Genomic DNA, 25,681 nt, shown 5'->3' on the forward strand with positions numbered 1-25,681 from the left:
CTAGCACTTGGCCTTAGTCAGAAGGTATATGATTATTTATTTTAATTTTATTTGAAAATGTTTTTGAATGATGACAGAACCGACATGATCCTATAAGGTATTCACTATCTTTTTGGGACCGAGTTGGCTATGACCATCTATAGTAAATTCAAAAAACTCCTGGACTGTCAAAATTAAATTTTAAATAAAATGCTTGTTTTGACTGTACTTAGGTATAAAAAGTTTTCGCTCGAGTGTACCGACATCAAAATCTAGTTACAGAATATGTTTAGGTTATGTTTTCATTTTTAATTATTGAATTAAAAATGTTTTGAATCATTCATTGCTTCGAACTAAATGAATTGGAGCAATTTAATATAGTTTATAAGAAACACACAACAAACTGAAAACAGGTAAAAATTAAACAACAACCAAAATCCTCCAAAATAAACTAATCTGTTTCATTTATTCAGAATCGGAAGAAAATTATTTAACATTTGATTACACTTATCTGCAAAATTTTGATTTGTGAATCACAAGAACGAACACCAATTATTAACAATACTGGAGTGGCTTTGGAACAAATTTGTAATTTCGTCCCGTTATTATCACTTTTTTTGTTTGTTCCTCATAATAATTTCTTATGGCCCTCTTCTCTCGCGCCAATAGAACCACCCTAGTTCGTTTTGAACTTTCCATTTTAACCTTTCTACAAAATACACTTAAATAATTTTGCAATTTATTTGACAATGTCAATTTAAACAAATGAATAGTTTGAAAAATTAAAAAATCATAGATGACAACTAGGCAATATGAAAATAACTAGTGATATTTAACTAACCTAACAACTGCAATTTTGATTTTGACAGTCCAGATGTTTTTTGAATGGGCTTTAGTGATTTTGTTGGCAGTACCTCAGTGATGACTAACTTCCCTAAAGGAAATTGACACGTTTTGTGTTAGGTACATTGTTGCCGGATCTCTTAAATCTGGTTTGTCTTTTTTAAATTAAATTAAATCGTGTACTCTCGTGTCAAAAATGGATTACTCCCTAGGATTTAGGGATATTCATTACTAGGTTGCCATAAATTTGGTTAGGTTGGAGGCTATGTGGTTTTTGGTGACAAACAAAAGATATCACAGCAAATTAATTGTAACAGTTGCAAATGACTAATTTCTCGCTAAGTCATAGATGATTTTTCGTTTCAGAATCAATTTTGGTTAATGGCGGCATATTTATATGGATTTAATCTCTCAATTCAAAGTAACCAACCTTAGGCATTCAAAATAACTTTTGAAAATTCTAGTTACACACAACATGAAAAACGTTATTTCCCTCAAGTTCGAATTCTAGGGAGTAATCCATTTTTGACACGAGAGTAATAGAAATTTTTTATCGTAATAAAATTATTTTGGCAATTTTGACTGTTCCTTAGACGGAAATTTAAATTATTTTTACACACTTAATATAGTTATTTTTGTATTAAGTGCGCAAAATGATTGTTTTTTGTTGGCGCATGAGAATGAGTTTTTGGTCAAGACCGTCAAACTTCAAGACTTCAAACTCATTCGAATGCGCCAACAAAACAATCATCTTGCGCACGAAATACAAACACTATTTTTTCTACAACCGCTTTTTAAACTTTTGCGAATAAAATTCATACTTACTACAAAACGATCAGACATTCAAGTTGCCCGCTTGCGCTGGTTACTTGGTTACGAATTTTTGTAAAATTTTCCTTGGGTGTTTTAATTTTTTTTTGTAATATCTAGTTTGTCACCATGTAAACAACCTCATAACGGCCGGAGTCCGTTAAGAGTGTCCGTTACGAGCGGGAGCGGCCGTTATGAATGACTAAATAACTATAGCAACGTAGATCTAAACTTTATTTTTCAACTTTTTTACAATTGGTACAATAATTATTAATGTTTAATGTTATGGGACACACCTAGAATTAATCGAAATCCGTATGCCACTAGCAGATGTAGACGAGATCGAAGATGATGCTTCAGACTTTTAACACTACAACACAAGCGCGATTTTGCAGGGAATAACTTTGACCTCACTTGCTCTCCGGACATCGGGAATATCTTGATCGCGATTTTTTATTGATTTCAGTCGTTTATTTTCAATGGAAAGTTAAGTGTTGAACAAATCTGACAAACAGCAGCAAATGTAGACAAGATCGAAGATGATGCTTCACAATTTTAAGACTAACACAAGCACGATTTTGCAGGCAATAACGATACCTCACTTCCGGACATCGGGCATATGTTGATTGCGATTTTTTATTGATTTCATTCATTTATTTTCAACGGAAAGTTAAGCGTTGAACAAAGCTGACATACAACATTGAAACAATTTTTTTTCACAAACAACGGTTGACATGACGACGTCCTCCGCACACTTATTAATCATTCGGTTTTTTCGATGGCGTTGAAAAAAATGTATTTCAAAAAGATAATTGTGAACGAATCGTAGCGATATTACAAAAACTATTGTACAATACACGTCCGTTAGGGCCTTTACAGCCTCGCCAGTATTATTCGACTCGCTCTGCGAGCTCGTCTCACAAAATCTCTGGCTCAGCAGTAAAGGCTATCCTAACGGACTTCTACTGTAAAATACTATTTTCACCGTAAAAACAGTGAAAAAAAAAATTAAAACATCCAAGGAAACTTTTTGACAACTATTTTTGATCTATCAAAAAATGACATACTTTGCGACTTGATAATGATGCATAAATGTTGCGTTTTTTTGACGGTTGTAGAAAAAATCATTTAGATTCTTCCGAATATTAAAATAATAAATCTGGCAATGCGGTGGCAAGAAAATGTCCAACAGACACTGACAGGGAAAAAAAATTGCATCCGTTGCATCACTGAGTCAGTTAGTCCAACATGAAAAGAAAAAAATCATAGCCAATTCGGTCCCAAAAAGATCGTGAATGCCTAATACTTACCCGTTACTTTTGTGATTTTAAATAATGCTTATTATTATTATTAAATCATACTTTATTAAGGGTGCTGTGAAGTAAAATAAAATTCTGGTTTCGTGCAATGTGGGTTGCATACTCTGCAAACGTTGAATCTATCGTGACGTCTGCCAATAATGGGTTTGCCGGGATCCTTCTCAGCGAGAGTTATTGTCACAAAATTCACCTAATAAATACAGCGGCACTTCGTACTTTTACATCTCTAGGCCTTCCTGTGTAATGCCTGAATTTTGCTCTACGTAGGACTGTAATGGCAGTAACGTTAGAATAGAATGCAGTTTATGCTAATTTGAACACCTACCTACTATCGCGGCCAAAATACTTTGGTCGTCACTTTTTGACACTTCAAATGTAAATAAAGTATTAATGTCAATATACATGAAAATTTCAAATTATTCTTGTCAAAAATATGGCATATTCAGTTTTTGATAAATATAGAATCGTCTTACTTGCTTCTGAAGGTTGTCTAAACGGTGACCATGTTGATCTTTTGCTTTTGAACCCTGCCTCCGCAGCTGGGATTTACCCCACCCGTATGACACTGATGGATTAAAATAATTTTGACAACAGTAAAAAATAAGGTTAAACATCCTAAAGCTTGCTTTACAATTGAATGTCATTTATGTCACATTGACGACCAAAGTATTTTGGCCGCGATAGTACCTATTTCAATTTCACTTTTACTGACATAACATTTTTTTATACAGCGTGTTCCTTGTCAAAGTAATGACGTTATCATATATTTTTTTTAAATATAATTGTTTCAGAATAAAAAATCCACCAACACTGCATTTTATCTCGAAAATACAACCGACAACGTCGCCAATTTTTGCTTTTAGTGCGTTTGCAAGTGTCAGAAAAAAGTGGGGTTATGAAAGAAAACTGTTGACAGTCGTTTAGGTCGTAATTCATCCTGTTTTTTAGTCTCATTTTATTATCCACCACCTTTTTGTACATAATAGTATATTATGTTATGAGGAGCAAAAATGAAGTTTTATGTGCTGCGGCTGGTAGATTGGCTGCCGAACGCCTTTCGGTACTAACGAGTTAATAAATTAATCATTAATAAAGAAAATAATAAACATTTTTTTCTACAACCGTCAAAAAAAAACGCAACATTTATGCATTATTATCAAGTCGCAAAGTATCTCATTTTTGATAGATCAAAAACAGTTGTCAAAAAGTTTCCTTGGATGTTTTAATATTTTTTTTCACTGTTTTTACGGTGAAAATAGTTATTTGTATATCAAGGATGCGAAATCGTACTTTGACGAACCGAGAGAAAAATTGTCACCAAGGCCGCTTTGCGGCAGAGGCAAACAATCTCGAGATCGTCAAAGGATTTCGTAGCCATTTTGTGTGCAACCCGAAAATTTGTAATGATAAAATGAACAAGTAAAATTTCCTTCACTGTCAATAAAAATAAAGTCGGCTTACATGTCGCCATGTCGCTATGGAAACGTCATAAATAAAACAATTCACTTTGAGAAAAATTGCAAAAATGTCCGAAGAAAATTACGATGTATCAGTTCCGTGTACTCATCCAGAGTTAAAAAAAATATTATAAATTTTGCAGTGTCGCATTTGAAACCTGAAAAATCGAAACGGCAATATGAAAAATGTTACAGTGACTTTGAGACTGATGTAACAAGAAGAATGTGAAAACCGTGTCCGATAATGTCGTACTGGCTTACCTATTTATTAGAATTTATTTATTGTGGAAGGTAAATGTTAAGTTCTGTTATGCTAGGTTGTATCACCTGCTACTTTTTAGGTTATTTTAATCGTGGAAATATCAGGAGCCGTGCAAAGACACAAATAAACCAAAATGTTTGTTAATGACATTCAGGAAATGTTACGAGATATTTCTCTTTTTAATCGGTGAAAAATTAACCAAAATTAACTTAATTCACATGTGTATGTTTTATATATCTTCTTCTCATGCGGCTGTCTTATTTGAAATTGGCGGAAATTTCAAACCGGATGAAAATTCTGTACTAATAGTGGCCGCTCCTGACACAAAATCAAACTTTAACTGTAACCAATTCAGATTTTGTAAGATTACACCGGAAATCTGCAGATAGATATGTTGTAATTGTGATAATAAATAAATATAAAAATGACTTTTACTTTTACGGCCGTCGTCAAGGCAACGGCTGCGAAATTCAATTTCGCGGCCTGTTGTACGCACGCGAAGTGCTCATTTCGCGTACTTTTGCACACAAAAAAAATTAAAACACCCAAGGAAAATTTTATAAAAATTCGTAACCAAGTAACCAGCGCAAGCGGGCAACTTGAATGTCTGATCGTTTTGTAGTAAGTATGAATTTTATTAGCAAAGGTTTAAAAAGCGGTTGTAGAAAAAATAGTGTTTGTATTTCGTGCGCAAGATGATTGTTTTGTTGGCGCATTCGAATGAGTTTGAAGTCTCGACCTGACGATTTTTGATTGAAATAAATTTGTCAGTTTGACAAATAAATGAATGATTTTGTATTTCATTCATTATATTGTCTCATCGAATATAACACGTGGTATGATTAATCATCGATGATATTAAATTCGTGGAATTGAAGCAGGACATTTCACTCGTCCCTCGGACTCGTGAAATCTCCAGCTCAATTTCACTCATAATATCATCGATAATAACATTGAACATAGCCCGTACTTATTCCCTATGTTCAGTTTTAAAAAACACAGGTCAATGCATGTAGGTATGTAATCACGTAACCAAGGTAACGAAAATAAGTACTTGACAGTTTAACAAAATGGTTTGAAGAAGAAATACACATAATGCAGTTATTCTATGCCAATCAGAGCATTAGAAATGTGCGTGACATTTCCAATGCAACACATGATAGACCAATTCCATGAATCGGAACAATTTTTAACATTATTTCAAAATCTCTGGTGTTCGGTATAGTTGGCTGCATAGCAACTCACAATGCATTGATCTGTGTTTTTTAAAATTGAACATAGGGAATAAGTATGGACTATGTTCAGAGTTAAAAAAATGTCTCGGTATATTTTACAAAATCTAATCTACTCCTGCGATTTTCATTTCGCCCTTTTATTTTTTCTAAAACAAAATTTTGTCTTTGTTTCACTTGCGGCCGTAACTTTTTAACAAACTTATTAGCCGTATTAATTTTTACGTAAGTCTCAGCTTGAAAATTTAGTAATATTTCCGTAAAGTGGTAAATATTTGGATGAGCCTTGTAAAAGTTGGTACTAAAATGCGAATGAAACGATTCGCAAGCATTTGTGGTTCTGCTTAACGATGCTGTCTCACTAGATTCAGTTCAAGACGATTCAAGACTTGTACCTGCGGATCATTGGGGTTCGGTTACTCTTTTCCAATAATTGTCTAAGTCGGTGACAGGGTTCTTAGGCCGGTATTTATAGTCCGAACTTGAGTTAGACTCAATCTTGAGACAGACTTGAGTTCCGATTTGTGTCTTATAAACAATACTTGAGCATTGATGAGCACTCAAGTTTGACTCAAGCCCAAGTTAGGGGTTAGGCAGACTTAAGTCTTGCTTACATGAGTTTAGAGGTCCAAAATTGTCTCTGTACTGTCTGACAGTTGCTGTTTTCCTGTTTTTCGTTTCGTTTCAATTATATGGGTAGGCACTAATGTTCAGATTTGAATTTTAGATGTAAGCATTAAATGCTTATTTATCGCAGGATGGAAGATTGTTATGACTTTATTTACGAAGGAGAAGTTCCAAATACATATACAGGCCATTCACAATAAAAAATCCACCCCACAATATATTTTCAAAAAAAGCCGGACATTTTAATTTCAGTAGCCAGCTTTTTTCGGAAATGTAGTGAAGGTCTCATTTTTATTCCATTCGGATTATTATCACTCGTGAAATACCCTGTATTGTATATTTGTTCACAGTTTTTTCAATTGCTGGGCCGTGCGTACTGTAGTACTCTCTGGTTAGCTATTGTACTGGGTGTTAATCCTTTCCTAAACACTATTTTTTCGTTCTACCGAAACTGTATCTGTTTTTTTATTTTCTATTATCTCTTCCATATCGTGTATGAGAGAAGCCAACAGAATTTTCTCCTTTAAACTGTACGGGATTTTCATTTTGCAAAAGAATTCAAAACAAGCTGTCAGAAGGTGTATGGTATAACCATGGCAACTCGTCTCAAACGAAACTGGAGTAGGACTCAAGTCTAACTTTTACGAGTTTAGCCCAAATAATGACTATAATACGGATCTAGACTTGAGCAAAACTCAGGCCTTGAGTACAACTTACCCAAGTTGGACTTGAGTTGCCGACTATAAATACCGGCCTTAATCCCCTGGCTGGGCATATTGTAGTTTCAATTTGGTTGTAGGTCGTAAAATTTTATTGGATATTATGAGCGATTAACGGGCACAATGGTTGGGTTTGAAAAGGTTGGAAAGCGGCGCGTGCCGTTTTGCCGTACAATGCAAATATACCAAATGTACAATACAACCCTGCTTAAAATATTACCTGCTAGTGGTAAACTAGGATTTATCAGCCCCGCAAGATCTTTAACTTAAAGTACCATAAAATTTTACGACCTACAACCAAATTGAAACTACAGTATTTGGCCCAACTCCGACTCTGAAATTACGGACGGCCCATAGCGTTGGCCCAACTGGTCTACGCCCGTCCAACGAAAGAGAAAACCAAATCAAATTTAAAATATTGCATAATTAAAAAAGACGATTGATTTTGGTGTGAAATTATGGTAAACCACATAGAAAATTTTAATTTTGGGGCTTTACTTCCGGAATTAGTGGATCCTAGACATCAAAGAGGACAGCCGATTAGAAAAATACTAAAAGAAAAGCTATAATTTTGCATTGTTTAATCTTTTAAATTGTAAATTTAATTCAATTCGAATTTTTATTCATTTACAAAAGGAATTAAAAACAGATTTTTATTAAAATAATTCCTTCTACTGCGTGCTGTTAGTAGTCGGCCAAATTGTAGTAAGTACCTACCTAATAACTACGTCGATATTCTGATTCTGTACCTTCTTGTTTACCCACTTTACTTACCGCAAACATTTGGAAGAGTCGTTTCACTTATTACCTGTTGAGACCATCATAAATCTACCCTTTTATCGTAAGTTGTGTTGCCTATTTCTTATTTTATTTTAAAATTCGTTATCTATAAATTCTAACTTTGCTTACAAAATATCACCTTAAACAAAAATCTACGACTGTAGCTGAATAGGTAACATTAACAGCCACACATTGACTGTAATTTCAGTATAAAAATCTTATTTTCGAGGGAGCTATGACGATTCCCGTTTTTAGCATTAATAGGTTTTTTTTCAAATATACAAATATTTAAAAAAATATTTCATTGTCACCTTACTGATACAGATATTACCAATATGTAGACACACATATTAAAAGTGTGGGCTGAAATACGATCCCTGTTTGCACCACTTTTCCTCGATTTTGCCAGTAGTTCACAGCACCCGTCAGAACTTGACATTCATTGAGCAGACGTTAAAAGCTATATTTTCTTTTCTGTGCATTATGATAATGTAATGGGGATCGAGATAGGTCAGACTCGTCATCTTAGGTGAATAATCCTGTAAATGTAAGATGACGAGCCTGACCAGGTAAAAATGCAACCCAAAAGGCAATTCACAAAGCAATCTCGATCCCTATTACATTATCCTGCATTATCATAATCCATATAAAACATAGACAGCTTTTTAACGTCAGCCTAATGAATGTCAAGTTCGGGCAGAAAAATACCTTTCTCAACAAAGTATGACTTAGGCCCGATTTATTCACCTTCAAGTAACTTTATTTGAACGGTAATTATAGTCCTTGTAATACCCCAAGTCAGTAAAATATCCTTTTCTAACATAAAAATTATGGATAAAACGGACAACTACAGCAAAAAAACGTATCTCTGTTGATTAATTGAATCTTGTTCTTTTATAGAATATCATGCATAACATAATATCATGCACATGAATTTTATAATTAAAAATATAAGCTTTCATTTTACTGACTTGGGGTATTACATGGACTATACCATGGGTTTATCAATAGCAGATTCTAAATCATAGCAACTACTGGCCAGATAAATTTACATGAAGGTGAATAAACCGGGCCTTAATAACAATAATAAACGATTAAAATCACGAAAGTAATGGGTAAGTAGAATCATATCGGTCCTGTCATCGTTCGAAAACCTTTTCAAATACTAAATGTGAACGAGAAATGCAATCACAGATATACCTTTCAAATTAACAGAATACCTACTTGGATTCCTGATTTAATTTTTAAATACCAAAGCACAATGAATGCTTTGCAAAGTGTATTTTAGGTTGCATTTTTACCTGGTCAGGTTCGTCATCTTATGTGAATAACCCTGTATAATAAATAATAAAGAAGGCACGGAGATTATTCAAATGGCTGCAGAGATAGTGCAAGGTTTAATGTCATGTTTATGGTTATTATTGGTTTCATAATACCGTGCCTTCAAATAAATTCGGAATTAGAGTAGGCTATGTTAGGTATGTTTTATCTAGTAACGATGGGGTAATAGACGATTAACATGTGTACTGTGCTGTCCAAGGTTACTGCTGTGCCTTTAAAAATTGCATGTTACCAACTTCATGATAAAGTCACAGCCAACTTTAATTCCGAATTTATTTGAAGGCACGGTAGTTATCTAAAATATGAAATAAACTATAGTCATGCAAAAATGAAGTGCCAGTCTATTTATCTTTATTGTCAAACAAACAATCATTTAATGAATGTAGCTCTGTAGGATATTTTACTCTCTTGCTAACTGCTAATACAGGCCGTGGGTGGTGGAAGCATTGAAGAGAAACACAACCGCCCACAATAACGTCTATTCTCATACTGGTAAAATAATGTTACAAAAACTCTCGATTAAACTATACACAAAAACTGATCACTCTACAAGCTCATGGAACTTGTCAACAAGTTGGCCGAGTGGCATAGCGCTAGTTCAAATATGTGACCCTACCGGGCTTCACAGGCCTGGTCTTTGTCTTGTTTACATTTTTTCCTCAGTATTTTGAACAGCTGAGTAGACATTTTACAAAACATGATATACAAGGGTGTATTTTTAAAATGTGTCGAAATTTTACCTGCGAGGTTGTATGACAACATAGAAAACTAAAAGCAATTAAAAAAAATTGTAGCTCAAAAAATAAATGTCATTTTATTTTTTGACATAGAATTTTTTAAATATTTTTTCCGAGTTCTGCATGAAGCCAGTAGCTCGTGGTTAACATTTCTGCACAACTTTCAAAAACACCCTGTATAGCAGGCGTTTTTTTAAATTTTTACGCAGTGTAAATGGACTTTTTGTGTTAATATGACCTATGACGTTTATTAACAGTGTCGTATCAGCGTGTCAGTAATTAAAACTGCTTTGTAAAAGAAACAATTGTTTTATTATACACAATAAATAAAAATCCAAAATTTAACAAACTGAAACTTACAATTTAACAAATAGGTACAAGGGTAATTTTTTGCTACGCAAATTAAGGCTATTTCCTAGTGGTTGGCCAAGCACTGATAAAGTTCGTTAAACGGATTTCCGTTATTTTTCCACATTTTTATGTTTGAAGTTATAGTGACTATATTTTTTGTTAAACATTAACGTATCTCATGGGGCGACTGTCTCAGTTTTTTGAAAATTCGCTTCATTCTTTTTAAAAAAATTAATAACGTTTTTGTTCGACACTGTCAGAATTTGAGAATTTTCTCCTATGTGAACGGATTTTGATAAATGTCACAACTTGTCAAAATGAAAAGTCAAGCTAATTTTAAAGGTTTTAAGCGATTTGGAGCCTTTAAGGGGCTCGTCGAACAAAAAAACGTTGTATTCAACTTGTTTCACTCGCGTTTTAAAATGGCCCACGCGTGCCAAAAGAGGCCCAATTTACATACAAACTCGTCAAATAAACTACTATTTTCACTAATTTCCGTAATTTTTGCTCAAGTTTTCATTTTGAGGTGATTTAAAAAGTGCATTGGATTCAGAAGAACGTATCTCGTGGGGCGACTGTCTCAGTTTTTGGAAAAACAAATTAGACTGGAAGAAAAAAAATAAACAAAAGTTTCAACAAAACGGGTAAAATTCAGTGGTAATTGTTCACTTTAACTACTTCTGGAATTTTCGCGTTTTTTCTGGCTAGACAGCCTCAGGGCGTCCTCCTAGAACGTGTCCCACCATTCAAACCTTGTGCAAATGCCTTTTTTTTCTCTCTTGTTGTGTTTCAAGGTCGCGTCAAGGTCGCCCCAAGTCTTAGTATAACTAAAAGGTAAGGAAAATTTTCATTTGCACAAGGTTTGACTGGTGGGAACCGATGTAGGAGGACGTCCTGAGGCTGTCTAGCCAGAAAAAACGCGAAAATTCCAGAAGTAGTTGAAGTGAACAATTACCAATTCCGTTATCAGGCAGCAGCGCACTATGCCTCTGAACTACCTGGGGGTCGTAAACCCGGGTTGTCATAGTCAGTAATAGTCGGAGAGCTGATGACGAATTTGGAGAACGTATTTTAGGCAATCAGAAATTTAAAAAATTATACTATTTGAATGTTAGTGAATCTGGATTCGAGAGTCGCTAAGGGCGTTTGCGGTTATTTTACTACTGCGCAGCATATGAAACTTGCAAAAAATTTATCCCAAAAAACATACTTTAGGCAACTTGAAATTATACTGATTTTTTAGTTTAGCATTTATAGATTATAGAAATGAAAATGCCAGATTATTTGGACGGTTTTAAAGTACAACCCGACTGCCCCAAAGTCATTTTTTTAGTATACGCAAAAAATATACTTAGGCAGTCTGAAATTTTTATGGCAGATTTATTAATTGATATTAAAAATATGTGCAATAGAGCCAGACCAATACGAGGGTTTTAAATAATAACCCGACGCGAATAAACATTTTAAATAAGTGCGACAAAAAAGTCTTATGCGTATACATAGGTACGAGAGAGATAGTTTATCGATGTCTGCCAGCAGTAGCTAAGGGGGGCGCACTCGAATTCCCGTCTGACATTTCTTGTCATAAAGTAATGCAAGAATTCCCGTCAGGTAATTATCAACTGATATAATCCTTAACTCGAGTTCCCGTCAAGGGTAAAAGAGGGCTTCAATCCCTTACTTACTTACCTCTCTAGCCGTTGCCAGGTACCATTGTTGTTTACCATTACGTGGACCAAAAAAAACAAATTTTTTTTATTTTAAAAAGTTACAAATACCCTATGATCAACAATGATATACTTAGATAAGGGGCGGCTGTGACTTTGACAGTGTCAGATTTTTCGTATCTGTGCTAATAACATCAAACAACTGTCACTATTAACCAAATTTTAACGCAAAAATGGTTTTTACTTCAGAACATAGAAGATTCATCATTGAATCTTACTTTCGTAACAGTGCTTTCAATAACCAAGATTTTTTTCTGACGGGAATTCGAGTCTAGAATTTGTGGTGCATTTTTGCCTTGACGGGAATTCGTGTGCAGGATTAAAAGGTCTATGTCCAAGCCCAGGTATAAAATATTATGCTGACGGGAACTCGTGTGCACCGGTTAAGGGCGGCCCCGGCTCGTTTTTTTAAAATAGATTGTTAAACAAATCTTTTCTTCAGCAACGCCTTTCTTTACTATAGAGCTTATACATATATCTGCTTAGATATTCTATCTAAATAAATGTGATGTTAATTACCTAATATTAAAAATTTGCTTCAAATATGCGAATGAATATTGTCTGAATTAAAGTTACATATGAAAAAAAATCAATAATTTTAGATTAACAGAAACAAATTGCTATGTTTAGAAATAATATTTTTCGAATTTTCATTAATAAATTTACGGATTTTATATTAAAATTAGTTTAGTTCGTAAAGTTCGGAATAAATTCGATAGAAATGTAGTTTAGGTGTTTAGGTAGTGAGAAGATCTATTAGAAAAAAGAGAAAAAAGTGGGAATTGTCATTGAAAAAAAATATTGATGACGTCATTATTAGGAGATGAAAAGCTGTCAACATAAGTAAAGTACTGAACAATATGCACTTTTTACAAACAAAGTTTACCTCTTCGATGATTTTTCTCAGATATTAATAGTTACAGTTTTATCGGAGCCGAGGGGTTCCTTAGCTACTGCTGGCAGACATCGATAAACTATCTCTCTCGTACCTATGTATACGCATAAGACTTTTTTGTCGTACTTAGTTAAAATGTTTATTCGCGTCGGGTTATTATTTAAAACCCTCGTATTAGTCTGGCTCTTTTGCACATATTTTTAATATCAATTAATAAATCTGCCATAAAAATTTCAGACTGCCTAAAGTATATTTTTTGCGTATACTAAAAAAATGACTTTGGGGCAGTCGGGTTGTACTTTAAAACCGTCCAAATAATCTGGCATTTTTATTTCTGTAATCTATAAATGCTAAACTAAAAAATCAGTATAATTTCAAGTTGCCTAAAGTATGTTTTTTGGGATACATTTTTTGCAAGTTACAAATGCTGCGCAGTAGTAAAATAACCGCAAACGCCCTTAGCGACTGTCGATTCCAGATTCACTAACATTCAAATAGTACATTTTTTTAAATTTCTGATTGCCTAAAATACCTTCTCCAACTTCGTCATCAGCTCTCGGACTATAATAATCACTGCTTACACTTACACTCGGCTCCCGCTAACAAAATGGTCATCGTCAGGGCAGGGCGACGTGCCGCGATCGGCAAATTATGAATCTCACTTCTAAAAATTACACTGCGCCGCAAAATTAACGCATAATTTAGAAAATTAATCGTATTCCTTTTTAGAAAATTTTTCACTGCCATTTGGAAACAAAAAATGTTGATTCGCATTATCTTAAAGTTTAAATCCGATACTCATTAGAAAACCACTTTTTATAATGCATCATTTAAAATTTAAATTTACAGGCTTTTTAAAAGTTTTTACACAGTATGCGCTAATTTTGCGGCGCAGTGTATATACCTGGAAAGGTGGTGACCGGATTGCGACGGTGCGGTATCATGATCTTTTTATCTTTTAAACAAAGTTAAACCAACCACTAATTCCAATAATAGAGAGTAATTAAAATTTTCACATACAGAGTGGAGTCACTTTTCTTCATTTTGCCAAAAGATGTCGCTGTTTTCACAAAAAATGTAAGCTTGAAAAAAATAAATGGCAACAATTTTGTGTAATTGTCACTATTTTTAAACAATAATTGTCAATGTCACTGTCATGAATTTCAATATTTAGCAACGAATAAACATTATAATGGTATTATCCTTCTAAAGAAGGTCGTTCTGGTAGAGCAGCAGTTCTAAGAGTGCAGGATCATTGGCTACAACCAATATTTAGCTACGTAAAAAAAAACAATGTTGCCAGCAATTTCATTTAATTTTTGCTTATAGTTCCATCTTTTGGGCAAATGTGGAAAAGTGAATCCAATTTTTGTAGCCACTCTGTATTCTGCAGTACTATTGGGGACAAATTACTTTGGTCGTCAAAGTCAGTTGACTGACATAAAGTTGTAAAGCAAGCATTAGGACGGTTAACCTTATTTTTTACTACTGTCGTAATGTATTGAAAACAATTAAATTAAGAAACCTAAGTTAAAATAAATATCATCTAATTATTAACCTAACAACTAGATAATCTCAGAATCAACACAGTAGGTAATCAGCAGTCAGCCCGGTGATCAGCACGAATGTAACACTCAAAATGCAATCACAAAATGGAAAATATTTATCCCAGTTATGCAATCATAAACTTTTCTGTTCCCATTCTTTTCAATATCGAACCCGGTATGTCAAACTATCTGCATCCAGTACCTACCTAAAGTGTGGTCGCTGAACAGATGGAGTAATAAAAAAAAGGGATGTGGCGTTAGTTGCGCAGAACGATATACGCCGAAGCCTGTTTCACAATGAGGCAGGTTCTTTGCCATTTATCGTTCTCATAAGAATATGATATACTTGATAGACTGAGAAAAATGTTGCATTCATTGACGTGCACATCTTCTCCAAACATGAACACGTAGTCCAACTGCCGAAGCGAGGTTAAAAATTAATGAGATGCTGCCAAGTAATTTTTGTGGATGTACATCAGGCTTTCAAAAATATGCGCACGTTTTGACTAAGCCAATCGGAAGCTCCTGTTTAAAATACGCGGGCACTAGGGGGCGGTTTTATTACTTCATCTGTTTAGCGACCACACTTTAAAATGTCGACTAAACGGCCAAGCTGCAGGTAATTAGTTGTTCTCAGTAAAGATTCAGTATTGAATATTACCACCCCTACTAATTTATACAGAAACTATATTTTTTTCCAATAAATGTCTTACTTAGGTAATGAAAACGCGCTCTATTATAATCAGTGTCCGGACAAAATCTGTGGCGGTCGTGAAAAAGTAGGTAAGTCGAAAATGTTAATTTTTCAGGGCAACGATTCAAAATTCCACATCATTCCTAAAATCCAGTAATTAAATAGAAACTTCTTTCTACCTGTACTTGCTTTCAATATAAGTAATTTTTAAACTGTGAAAATCTGAATTATTTAACTCCATGATTTATTATTAAGGTGTAAACATCGTTAACTCATTTTTGAAATTATTTGACTTACCTACTTTTTCACGACCGCCACAGAAATAGTACCGCACAAGTCGACCAGTACAACTTTGCGTAATACCCCAATCAACATATAAACACGATTCAGCTGGTTCGCTTTCAATAACAGGGAACCAGCGAAATCGTGTTTATGTGCGAGCGAGGGATTACGCAAAGTTGTACTAGTCGACTTATCCGGTACTATTTCGTCCGGACACTGATTATAATCCTACCTTTCTTACCTGGATGTATAGTCGAATTACGCTAAATAATCCGTACGATTACGAAAGTAAGATTCCATATCTGAACTCTGAAATATGGTCCAATTTTTACCCTTTTGGGATGACGTCACAATTTCTTTTCTCGCTTTCTCTCTATTGAAATGACAGAAACAAACAAAAAAAATGCGATGCGTTTATTTATTATTGATTACTTTGTGGTTATTTTATGCTCCTGTCAATTTGACAATTTTTAATTTTTCACTTATTACATTGATTACAAACGTAAACTTTCGAAGCAATTATCAACAAATTTGAAACTTGATAGTTATTTTTGATCAATCCACATTTTTTTCTGATCCTAGAGTCCAATTTTTACCCATTTGCGATGACGTCATTATCTAGTAACTTCACGTATGTTTGAGCTAGGATCAGAAACAAATTTGCATTGATCATAAATAACTACAGGTTATTAATTATTATAAATGATTGTAGTCGAAGCAAGCCATGCGTATGTTACCTAAATTTACAACAGCACAAGTAGCAGGTCATAAATAAAAATGATTTTCAAAGTTAAAATGTAAAATTGCGTTTAATTTAAAATCTAATTGGTGTTTCTTTCCGCTGATTTCGTAAATAATTATAGGAAGTGAATTTGGCTTTGCTTTTAAGTGAACAATTATCAAAAAATTATGAAATGTACGTTACCGATACCAGGTAAGTGAAAAATTTCGATAATTTTATTTAATTAGAGTCGCGAGTTCTCGCGTGCGCGTATGCGGTGCCCGACCCTGTATTAATCATTGTCAGTTATTTTCTTCAAAAGAATTTTCTGCAAGTAAGAGATTCAACCACTAAAGTATACAGATAAATACGTCCAAACTTCAAGAAAATTTAAAATTTGCCAACAAATTTGTTCACAGTAGGAAGATTCGCGTGTTGGTCAGTAGCGCGCCGCGGTCAGTTTACCCTTTGCTAGAATTTTTTTTTCAGTCGAAATACCCACTCGTTGGTGATAGCCCTTTTTCCAGGGGGCAGTTTCGTGTAGTCTACGTTTCATTGATTTCCAATGCGCGCAATTTCTCCAACACAGCTTGGTACCAATTTTTACTGTCTTCTAGATTCTTGATATCCTCGTAGTCCAGGGGTGCTTCGTCCACATAGGCCTCGGCGTTCAAGGCTATGACAGTGTACTCGTCGAAGTACTCGGGCTTCGTTTTAGTTCGACTAGAGCGTCTTTTTGAGTCTTGGCTCCCGGAGTTTCCGTCGCATCATTCCAATTGTCCTCTTCATCTTCATCGGGTGCTTGTTTTTCGAGTTTCTTTTCTTCGGTGTCCTCTTCTTCCGCATCTTCTTTTTCCGTGTCCGCCTCCCGATCCGCCGTATTAGCGTTACCATAGGGTGATGGAAACGTAGCCTCATCGAAGATGACGTCACGCCCAACTACGACTTTTCGTTCTTCCAACAGCCAGAGCCTGTAGCCGTTTGGTGCGTAGCCTTGTTCGAGTGTCAAATTTCCTCGGGTTTAACTGTTTTGGAATTTGTTGGTATACCAAGCAGCCGAAAATTCGTACCTTTTTAAGGTTAGGTTTAAAGCCAAACCATTTTTCCGCCGGAGTGCAGTTCTCGAGTGCTACAGGTGGAGAGCGATTTATCAGAAAAGCCGCTGTGGTGACTGCTTCCGTCCAAAACGATTTTGGCAGGTTGCTGGACAGCAGCATACATCTCGCCTTCTCCACAATAGTCCTGTTTAGCCTTTCTGCGACCCCATTTTGTTCCGGTGTGTAAGGAACCGTGCATTCCATCTGGATACCCTGTTTTTCGAAGTGCTCCATGAGTGCGTTCGTGATGTATTCACGACCATTATCAGACTTGAAGCGTGATATTTTTAGGTTGAAATGAGCAGTGGCCATGGCTTTATATTTTCTAAAAAAACGAGGGATTTCAGTTTTTGAACTTATGGGATAGGCGACAGTAAAATGTGTAAAGTCATCAATGAAAGTTAAGGTGTATTTCTTTTTGTCGTGGGATTCTGGAGTGACAGGTCCAAGTAGATCACTGTGTACAAGTTCCAGTGGTCGATTTGTTCGTGGTCGTTTTTCCTTGTGCGGGAGTTTCGTTTGCTTTCCACCTACACATACGTCATACGGTGAAATTTCAGTATTCTTCGGAAAGATCGTCACCCCGTCCACAATCTGTGACAGTTTTTGAAGTTTGCTGTTTCCTATATGCCCGAGCCTGTGGTGCCAAAGTTTCCCACTTCCGTCAGTCTTGCTGAGATTTGCAACCTCAACATTTTCCTGAAGTTTGAGCTCGTACAGCTTGTTCCTGCATTGTGCGACACTAATAATTTTGTCTCCCTTGAGAATTCGTCCGCAACCTTGCTTAAAGACAACAGCAAGTCCTTGCATCTCAAGTTTCCGCACTGATAACAGATTGATTTCTAATCCTGGAACGATAAGGACTTTTGAAATATAAATACAGGGTGTCTCAAAAATGGCGCCCAAACTCTTGAGGTGTTAAACTATTTGAAGAGTTGAGTTCAATTTCGTTGTGATTTTTCCTTTGACTATTTTCTAAGTTATACACATTTTAAAATAAGCAAATTTGGCAACATCGGTTGGTATGCACAATCAACTAAACCAATTCTCCTTTGAGGTCAATGTTGCCACAGTTATTTTAGCGTATTTTGGTAGTTCATTACTCTAAAAAGAATTACTTCGGTGTTGTTCCACTACCTAAAGGGGTCTTGGAAAAAGTAACATTGTAAAGTAATTTATAATTCAGCTGTAAAATTTGGTAATAAAGGAGATACATCTCTTTGAAATTACCATATTTAAGAGCAACTTATACAAAATCTGTTGGTCCGATCAAATTTTGTATTGAGATTTACCTTCCTAGACTTCTATTCTTTAAGACCCTTAGGAGATTGGGCGCCATTTTTGAAACACCCTGTATTGTAGACTTTATTTCCAACAACAGATTTGCCTCGAAATTCTCCAAATGTTTCCGTTTTGAGTGTGACACCTGATTTGGCAATTTTAATACACACAGAATGCTCCAGTTTTTGTATATTACTGACATGGTTGCCACTTTTTACCAGATGTTCGGACGCTCCCGAGTCAAGACACCAAACCGTGCTTTTCACATTTCCACTCAGGTAAGCCGAGAAACTGTTCATTTGAGAATTCACTTTCGCCTTCATCTGACTCACTGTTTGTAGCTACGTTAGCATTCCTATTTTTGAATTGTTTTTGTTGATGTTCACTTCTTGATTTATTTAGTCTACATTCTGAACGATAATGACCGTATTTTCCACAATTGTGACATCTACGTTCATTTTTCCATTTCTGTTTCGTTCCTTCCGGTGTGGCAAAAGCCAGAGGTGGCTGCGTTTCAGTCCTGCTTTTCCGCTGCTTGCCTTCCCGTTTCATGTCCTCGTCGCGCAGACGAGTCCTCACAAAGCTTAAGGTGAGTTTTTCCGAATTGAGCGTCTCCAGGGCCGTGACGACGGAGTCGTATTCACCAGGCATCGTCAAGAGTAAATGGCACACGATGTCTTGTTCCTCCATCTTGGCACCAGTCGATCGTAGATCACGCATGACTCGATCAAATTTGAGAAAATGAGCCTCCAACGTTTCCTTCGCGGGGCTATATTTCATCAACAGAAGCTCTTTTCGTAGTAGTAACTGACCTGCCAAACCTTGACGTTCAAATGTATTTGTCAGTTCCGTCCAAATTTCAAATGCAGTTTCCTTGTCCTTTACATATTCCAAGTGACTGTCGGCCACTCGTTGGACAATCTGGGACTTGCACTTCTTATCCCTTTCTTTAGTTGCGCCTTCTTTTTTACTTTATCTTGTGCCGTGATATCTGAGGCATCAACCGCCTCCACTGATGCATTCATCGGTGTTTCCAGGATGTCCAGGAGGTCTAGTTCATCAAGCAGAGTCTTCATGCGGAATTTCCAATTCGAAAAATTCGATCCGTCGAAGAGAGGGACCTTATTCTTGTCGTCGGCCATCGAACGTTGTTAGAACAAATTACGCGTGTTTTTAAGTTCGTTATAGTATATTATGATACGAGTCTTATAAGAAGCATTTTATCGCACGCACGGGTTTAGAGCACGACGAGCGTAGCGAGGAGTGCCCTAAAGGAGTAAGTGCGATAAAATGCCTTATAAACGAGATGTCATCCAGTATTTTTTCTACTTTGCCACTTTTTCAATGAAAAAAAATAATTAAAATTTAAAACCGTTAAAGTTGAAGGATTCCACCCAAGGTCACGTCTGCGGTCTGCCGCGACACCACAGTATCCGTCAACATTAAAAAATTAAATTTCACTGTTTTTAGTATTATTATATCACGCCTTTTCCTATTACGATACGCAAAACAGTATCGTAATAGCATCAGTACGAACGCAAAGTAGAAAAATTTACTTATGACTGTTATTACGCGTCGCGAACTGCGCTCACTGGGCCCATAACTTATTGTGAGTGTGAACTTTTGAAAAGGTTTTATTTTATTAATTGTTATTTTTGTTGTACATAGAAACCTTAGAGACTAAAACAAAACACAATATAAACCTACTTTAATTCGCCATTTCGGATAAGCAACATGACCTCTGGCGGTGGAAAGTCGAATCACCGAAAATTATCGCTTAATACGTAGCTAATGGCAAAAATAACATGATGAACGGTGTAGGGGTCACAGGTACGGGGGTTAGTGACATAAAGTGATGTTACAATGGGCAAAAAGAAAGTAGATAAAACCAAGTGTTGTGTCCATGGTTGTCACACACGCAGAGCGAAAGACAGAGAGACCAGCTTTCATTACTTTCCACGCTAAAATAGTTGTAAAGTGCAAATCATAAACCTTTTTGGCGGCAAGGAAAGTATAGACAGAAGAAAAGCTTGGGACAAGGTTTTGTTATTGAGAAAACCTGCAAGACGGCATATGCGAGTATGCGGAAAACATTTTTTACGTGAAGATTTTATAAATCGTAAGTTCCACGAATTTGAGGTTAAAAGTTTGTAGTTTATTCTACTTTTTTCAATTCCACGCAGCATTTCCCAAAAATTGCGATTGAAGGAATTTGCTGTTCCTTCTCAAAAGTTATCCAAAGGACACACGACACAGACACAGAGAAAGTTTGCATCAAAAATTACAGGCAAAGTAGACTGTAGTGCACTTGACATAATAAGTGAGAAGGTAATTGTATTAAATAAAAAGACATTTAGTTTATTGATGTATTTTTATTGAAAACTTGTTGCTGTAAGTAAAATTTAATTGAAATTTAACGAAAAAAGTCTAAAATTACCTGTACTGCATCCCATCACACTGTACCACACATCGACTGTCAGCAGAAGCCTCCAAGTATTTAAAAATTGTAGCTAACCGAAGAAAACCCTTCCTGTAACTGAAATATCAGCATATAGTATGTTTTCCACTTTTTAAAAGACTTTCAATGTTTTGAAAACAAAATATTTAATGCACCATAACCTATTTTTACGCCTCTGTTTATTTTACGCCTGTTTTACGAAATTACATCATAATCTTTGATGCTTACATTAAAAAATGTTACTTTAAGGAATACACTTACCTTACTGAAAAACACACTGCACACAATTAACAAATAAAAGAGTTTTGGACACAAAAATTAACACGTAAACAAATGGAAAATCTCAAAAGGAGGATTTTCGATCAGCTGATTGTCAGAACAGCAGCGCCCTCGCAGTAGTCGAAATCGCGAATTGCCTTTCTCAACAAATATTTTTGGATTTTAGTTTTAGTTTGACTGTAAGTTTAAATACATACAAAGAAGCCTTCCGTAATATTATAAATATCTACTTTTCTTTAAGTGATTTAGAACAACGAATTCACCAGACCAATTTGAGCCAGTGCAAACGTAAGCTCGGATGAGCCATCAGTAGACGCATTCTCTGTCGATATTTCTTCATGCACCGCTCTAGTTTTTATGTACTATGGCGGCCAAAAAATTTCGTCCGTCATTTTTCCGTCATTTCAAAAAAATCGGTGTAGTCCATTCCTTATTGTCATTATGATTGATGTTTTTACTTGTCATTTTTGAAAGTCAAGCAAAATGCCATCGGTATCAAATTTTAATAAAATTAAAACAGTCACTCTTGCACAAAGAGAAATGTCCCAAGCTCAAATTTTGATGGACCTTCGTATACCTAAAAGTATAATTTCGTCCATTCTTCAGAAATGGAGACAAAATGAAACTATTGAAAGACGCCAAGGCTCAGGGAGGCCTAGCACATCTACTGCAGAAGAAGATAATATGCATTTCAATATATTACGCAATAGTCATTTTATGACGGCTGTTGAAGCGGTAAATACAAGCAAATACAACAGAAAGGAGCGGTCGATTTTCGGCAAACATATGGGCATGGATTTCAGTAGATAGCCCCAGGTTAATATTGCATCTAGAAGATCGGCTCAACAGTGATGTTTATGTTAGGATTCTTGAAGACGTGATGATGCCTTCAGTTTCAAGGATTTCTCCGAATTTTAACTTCATATTTCAACAAGACAATTGTTCAGTGCATACAGCACATAAGGTAGCAGAATGGTTCAGGAATAATAGCATAAACGTTCTTGATTGGCCGAGTCGCAGTCCAGATTCGAACCCTATAGAAAACATGTAGGGACTTTTGGTTCGTAATTTGCAACAACGACAAGTGATTCGGAATAGGGCAGAACTTTTAACTGCGATTACTAATGCATGGCAATCATTACCTAGGAATTATCACAGAGATTTATGTCTCTCCATGTCGCGTCGTGTAAGGCGAATTATTGACGCCAATGGAGCGATTACCAAGTATTGATTTTAAACTTCATTCATTTTATCTTTTGATTTAGCTAAGTACTTAAACAAAAATAAATGTTTCATTTCCTTGTCTTTGCCTTAATGTTTTTCGTTTGATTTTTTTTAAACTACGGCATACTCGTATAATTTCCACGGTTCTCTCTTTGGTACTTTAATCCAAAAATAGCCGCAACGCAAGTCTGCCTCTAGTCTAGTGTCACTAGCGGTCGTGTGGTAATTGTGTAAGAGTGGAACTTGTCCTTTGTATTCACAAAATTTGAACTGATGGACTGAATGACAGATTGTCAAAATGACAATAACGATAAAAAGCGAGGTTATTGATGCTTAAGGGTAGTTTACACTTTATGTCAGGGCCTTGAAAGTGACGGACGAAATTTTTTGGCCGCAATAGTACACCTACCTAAAGTATGTTCGGGTATAATTTCGGGGATACATCTGAGCTTTCATCTTTGTTTTGTCAATCTTAACATGACCATATGTCTTTTGTCAATCTGTGGTTGCCAAGATCTTGCAAAAAAATATTTATTTTTCATATTGTTGTATAGTCCTTCAATTAGTGCGATTCTGTTTCAAAATTTAGCGAGATTGTTATTGAACAATATTGATTTTGCATAGATCCAACCAATCAACAGCTTCATATCATAGCAACTGCAACATTGTTATATAGCAATATTGGTAAATTTTAAAACAGAATCGCACCAATTATCACGCTTGGTTACCAAGGTTTAAAAAATATTGCCCCGTCTGAGGCGTAGAATATGCAGGGATAGGGTTACTTTATCCCTTTTGCTTTAAAAAATTAAAAGTGGGTTTCTTCGGTTTCTTAGGGTTTCCAGATGCTACAGTTTTTTTTTGTACTGTAATGATCTGAATACATTACTTGTTCCGCCAAATATTCGAACCTGCGCAAAACGGTAACAAATGTGGTCGTGATCGTCATCGAAGCGGAGGAGCCCTAGGTTGTGTTTTTCTTTTGGCGGAAAAAGGTTCGGAATGCAAACGATGAGGGTTCCAGTTGGAAGAGTACCGCAAATAAAACACACATGTGAGGGACGCAAAATACCTTTTATTAAAATGCCTGTAAACTTCGATTAAAAAAAAAATGAAACGAATACAAAAGGACAGAAATTAAGTTTAACGGAGTACAAGAAATGAACTAGTTAAGTACATTACAAAGATAAACGACAAGAATGCAGCAATATTTAAAATAACAGAAAACGGGTACATGACGGACAAAATGACAGGTTAAAGATTGCAAAACAAGTTAACAAATTATAAGGCAGTTATTACAGACAGGGACGGATGAAAAACCCTCTTCAAAAACCGTATCCCAGGTATTACTCATATTTTCAATTCGATTAATGACAAAACAATGTTTAATTCGGCATTACGCGGTCACGGTACGCCAACGGGAGCTTAGAGCTCGAGGTAACAAACTTTCGGCCGCGAGGGGACTCAGAAGAATAATCTGAATCAAGCGATGTTTATAGATATTCGGGGTATTAATGAACGTCAGACTATTTCGCCGACCAAGCAAGAGTGACAGAGCGTCTCGGGGTCGTACGATTAGCATCACTAAACCGCATAAGCAAATATTTAGATCCACCATCCCCAACCAACCGTTTCCCGACAAAACCCCGAAGTCCCTATAACTTCGACGGGGGCTTCACGTCAACATTCCGGAGCCGCATAAGCGAAGACTTAGGTCCGCCTCCGCTAACGGCTCTACATAACCGTCGCCCCCACAGAAATTTGACTAAACAACCCCCGACCTCCTGAACGTCACCTAGCCCCCATAGGATCGCACTTACAACATTTTAACTTTAACTGATCTAACGGTGCTTAACAACAACAAATAGGAAAACCCGAGTTTAATTTAATAGAACAAAGCGCAACATTAGACAATGATAAAATCAACAAAACAAAATGCAACATAAAGAAATGATAAAAAAAGAGAACAAAGCGCAACATTAAACAATGATCAAATAAAAGAGAACCAAGCGCGAAGTTAAACAATGATCAAATAAAAGAGAACAAAGCGCAAAGTGAAACAACGATAAACTAAAAACGCTTTAAATGGCACAAATATCGGTAAGCAACATTAATGACGAATACAATTATCGCTGGCAATACTAAACAAAAAAAAATGGCGGGTCGAGTGCCGTTAGAACATGTTAGCGAAAAACAAAACAAAATGGACGCACGTGATTCGGACGACGGCTACTAATTTTCGAAATTGACGGATTGCCTAAAAATTGAACCTCCCGGAAAAAAAAATTAGAGATAACGCTTAAAATTAACAAATAGGCGCTTCTCGAAAGAAACACCATGCAACAAAATTATATCTACAACATACCCTTACCCACGTGGTCCTGGTACCCCCAAAAAAAAAACAGAAAGACAACGAACGTGGGATAAATTACCGGGGTGGATTAAAAAAAACGTCGGATTCCCCACGGGGACACAAAACGTCTACTCAGGACGGTAGCGTAATTGATTCAGATTTAACTTACAAATTTGGAAATATGGATCGCTCTTCGCACGGTGTGTTCGTTTCGAAAAACCAAACAAAAGTGACCTACCCCCCTTCAACCACGCGCGCTTGAGACCGCTTCACCCCCGCTATATTTCCGCTCTCAGCGTTGCCAACTCCCCAAGATTACCAACCCCATCCCATAGTTCCTAGTCTAGCCGCTAGTACCTTCCTTCACATTTGGCGCGCTCTCGTGGCGGTACCGGGAATTAAAAATTTTAAATTTTAAACTGGGTCACTACAGTGCTAGCAATTTTCAAATACTCTGTATAAATAAAAACCAATACATCTGACAAATTATTTCCTATTATTGACATTTCCTACCGGCCTTCGTGTAAAGTAAAACGGACTAGACCATAAACATGTGTCTACCGTCAAGGCAGTAGACACCTATTACCAGCACAGTATACTAAAATAGTTATTTACGAACCAAGTGCGGAAAGACGATGTTCCCGCATGAGCGCATTTTTTAAAGCA

General features: G+C 35.9%; 1 protein-coding gene and 2 long non-coding RNA genes across 10 annotated transcripts in view; 2 read left to right on the top strand and 1 right to left on the bottom strand.

The window, feature by feature from the left end:
* LOC138141307 (inositol polyphosphate-4-phosphatase type I A) overlaps positions 1-25,681 on the top strand; it is a 210,560-nt gene that overhangs the window by 1,230 nt on the left and 183,649 nt on the right. The window lies entirely within an intron of this gene.
* Positions 37-21,062, top strand: LOC138141327 (uncharacterized). Its single transcript, XR_011163087.1, has 2 exons — positions 37-20,820; positions 20,885-21,062. It is a non-coding gene; the product is annotated as an uncharacterized lncRNA (long non-coding RNA).
* On the bottom strand, positions 21,054-21,575 carry LOC138141336 (uncharacterized). The gene is made up of 2 exons (XR_011163096.1): positions 21,421-21,575; positions 21,054-21,237 (listed from the first exon to the last, which is right to left on the bottom strand). It is a non-coding gene; the product is annotated as an uncharacterized lncRNA (long non-coding RNA).

Source organism: Tenebrio molitor, chromosome 1 (assembly GCF_963966145.1).
Source record: "Tenebrio molitor chromosome 1, icTenMoli1.1, whole genome shotgun sequence".
NCBI classification, from domain to species: domain Eukaryota; kingdom Metazoa; phylum Arthropoda; class Insecta; order Coleoptera; family Tenebrionidae; genus Tenebrio; species Tenebrio molitor.